Here is a 4,089-nt window from a genome sequence, read left to right on the forward strand (position 1 = left end):
TTTATGACTGGGTGAAATTTTCTTCGAATTGCTTTATTAGTTTTTAAAATATGACTAAAAACGTAAAAAGTGAAATTAACATTAAGGGGTACGAACTTTGGATCGCTCTCCTGACCAAACTATGGGGACCATATTTCCCAGATTGCGGCTACCCCCTATATTTTGAAGGTTAAGAATCCAAATATGTAATAAAAAATATATGTTTATTCAGAGAAAGTACGTTTTTGTGTCTGATTTCGTAACTTAATTAATAGTTAGCACTAATTAATTAGCATATTTGAGGTCACCCCCAAGAACCATTAAGATTAACACTTAGTTCGTGAAAATCCGATCATTAGAACGAAAGTTATTCAGGGTGATATCTTTTTTTTTTTTTTGCGGACTGTACCATAACAGGAACCTGCACATCATTTCAAAAGTGGTGAGCTCAGTAAACTATTTTCTACATTTTCTTTTAAAATATTTATATTTGGTTCAAACTAATAAAATTAAAACTTATTATAATTTATTCCAATCATAGTTTTAATTACTTTAGATAGAAATAATTTCTATTTTAATGTACGTAAAGATTTATACTGGTGAAAAACTTCATTTTGAAATATCCGCCAAACTTTGTGGCATTATTGTAACATAAAATATAATAATCATTGTATTTTTTTTATTTTTAAACTTTAATCTTTATTTCAGCTGATTATTAAAGCATGTGTTTGATTATTTGAAAACTTTATTTTATTTTTATTATTGAAATAGTTATTTTATTTTTCCCTAAGAATTCTTTTAATTTTTGAAAAGTTAATTTTAAAACAAGTTAGAAAACATGAATATTTATCTTCTCTCTCTCAAAGCTACACCATTTTTCGGTAATTATTGAAAAGTATTAAAAAAAGGTAGTAGTATTATATATAAGAATTTTTAAAAATAGAAATTCCCAATTCCCTTATCTGTTTCTACATTCATCCCCTGTTTTTTTGTTAAATGATGATTTGCATAATATTTTGCTTATTATTATTCAAAGTTAACTCTCGATACTTTACTTTTTATTTATACTTTACATTTATCTATTGATACTTTACTTTTCTACAATGGTAGTAAGTATGTAAGTTTACCTTACTAATTTTTCAATATACTTCCATTTTTAATAGTCTTCGTTTATAAACACAATTAATTTTTTTAAAACAAATTTCAGCCCAAACGTTAAAGCTACAGAACCAAATATCTGCCATCTTTCATTAGAGTATAGAATAATCTTAGAACTATAATCAAAATATCTGGCAAACTTTAAATCAGTTTATAAGGGATACCTGACGGCTTAACTGATTTCAAATTAATGGTATTTAATCCCCCTTATTCTAATGTTAATATGTAAAATTTTATCATGATAGTGATTTCTTTCTTTTATTTCAGATATTTTGTGGAATCTTGCAAGGTTTTTTTGGTGAAGAAGGAAAGAGTTGTAAAATTTTTATGAATGAAATTAAAAAATAAAAAATGTAAATGAATAATGTTCTAAACATTTCACTTGACTTTTTCAATTGATTCTTGTATTATTTAAAATACAAAACACATTTAAGGCCTATAACAAAATAATAGGGTACATGAAAAAGTATGCTCTTTATAAAATACAGTTTTTTTCCCTAGTTATTAATGAATTTATATAGTGTATATATTACAATAAATTTGTCTTAAAATAAATTATGTAACTTTTAATTAAATTATCATATACCAATAATGAATGCTTATCACAAACGGGTTGGTCGCTATGGCCTCCGGCCACGCGCCAACCAACCAAAATCACCATAGTGATATTTTTCCTCCACTTGTTGCTGGTGGTGGCAACGGGTGACTGAGATGGGGGATATGTGTTTTTAAATGTAACCAAGTAGTGTGTTTTAAAAGGGAGATTAAAAAACTATCTCCTATAATTGTACGATGAATAATTTTTGTTTTTAACATTTTTAATAAAGTCTTATAACTGAAGCTTTTAAAAGTGTTATATGCTTTAAATTTTACAATAATAAATTGCAAGTATGAAATTGAAAATCTTCTTACATTTCAAAAATAATTTTAAAAAGAAATTGGTTTTTCATAAAAATGATATTCCTGATATGCAATGTGAAAATGATGAATAGAAGTTATGATCCCTTAATGCAATGTAAATTAATTTTATGACAATCCAGAGGCATTATTTATTGTGTATTTTTTAGACTAAAGTTAAAAAAAATAGAATTGATTTGATAGATCTAACAGTTTCGATGTTACAAATATTTTAAGATTAAAAGGTAAGTCAAAAAATGCATATTTCATACATTAAACCCTCATTTCTTTTTAAAAATTATTTCAAAGGTCTATTTTATTAGGTTAAGCATAAAAAAATTGAATTTGAAGAAATGTCTCATTTGTTTAGATAGCAATGTCAGTTGCATAAAAAAGTCAAAAAATTGTACTTTCTACACATGAAACATTTAAAAATTTTCGAATTGCTTCACTATTAAATCAGACAGCTTGGTTTTATTCTCATTCAATTTAGTGTATACATAGCAGGGTTTGAGATTTTTTTGATTTTTTTTAAAAAAAATTAAAAAAATCAGATTTTTTTTATATTTAAATCAGATTTTTTTGATTTTTTACTCAAATACACTGTAAGAAATTTAATTTATGATTAAAAATACTTCATAAATGTTTAGTCAAAATTAAATTAACATTAAAACTATATTATAACAATATTTTAGGAGCTTTAACTTACTAAAATAATTTTTCGTTATAATACATAGCTTTGAATGCATGGCAACCATTTTGGAGCAAATGCATGATTGAAATTTAAAGACTAGATGAAATAAAGAATTTAAAGAGTACTTCAGGGGTCTGTTTAGGTTTTTCTGAAAGGCACCTATTTTGTGAAAATTTAGACATAATTTGTGAAAATAAAAAATTATATTAAAAAATCAACACAAAAATATTGTAAAAATATGTATTTATCGTTTCCTACGAGACACAAAACTAAAATTTTAAGAAAAAGTATTTTGTGAAATTATTCTACAGTTTTTCCTGAAGTTGAATTTGTGAAGGTACCTCTAAACGGTAGTAAATTTGGCTCGGACAGACCCCTGTACTTTAATTATTAAAGCAAAGTTTCAATTAGCAAACCATAATTTTAATTTAAAATTGTGATTTCTTTTTTTTCCTCTTGATTTTTAAAATGGCAAAATAAATGTAACAGATTGTGTTTATAAATGTAGTCATTCATCAAAAAATAAATAAAAATTCAATCTATAAATTTTTATATTAAAATATTCATTTTTAATCATACATCAATAAAATATAATGTAGATTTTAATTCCATACTTTTTCAATCAAAAGGTAGAATTTTAATTAGCATTATTTGCATTTTTTTTTTTAAAAAGTCATGTTTATTAATTACTTTCTACAGCTATGCAAGTCTATATTAAGACAGCATTAAATGTTTACTTTAATCTGTACTTTCAACCTCAAGAATAAATAGATTTTTAAAAATGTAATTTCAAATGTGTTGGAATTTAACACACATCAAGAAAGAAAGTAATTTCGTTAACTAAAATTAATTAATGTAGCAATTTATTTGAAATAAATTTTAAAACTAAGATAAGAAAATAATAAAAGTATCAATATTTGAAACACTGTTTTTTAACTTTTAAAATCAATATATATAAAAAAAATTAGTTGATTTAAATCACTAATTTTTTAAAAAAAATCTTTTGATTTATATCATGATTTAAATCATTATTTAAATCAAGCTGATTTAAATCAACAAACCCTGATACAAATCAATAAAAAAGGACTATAATAGCAGGGATTACAATAAAAAAACAAATAAAATAACAGGGATAACAATAAAAAAAAGGATAATGTGGTATAATATACAAATGAAATCAGCTCCAATTTTATAAATCAAGTAAAATGCTACATGCAAATAAAATGACAATAAAAATTAAGAGTTATTTATTTAAAATGCTAAAAACAGCAAAGTATAATAATTTTAAATAGAAAAAAAAAATTATTTTTTTAAATGACTTTTCTTTTATTATTTAAAACTTTTAGGGCAGAAAAATCTAG

This window comes from Parasteatoda tepidariorum, chromosome 4, assembly GCF_982258835.1.
Source record: "Parasteatoda tepidariorum strain Cologne lab strain chromosome 4, Ptep-v5.0, whole genome shotgun sequence".
NCBI classification, from domain to species: Eukaryota; Metazoa; Arthropoda; class Arachnida; order Araneae; family Theridiidae; genus Parasteatoda; species Parasteatoda tepidariorum.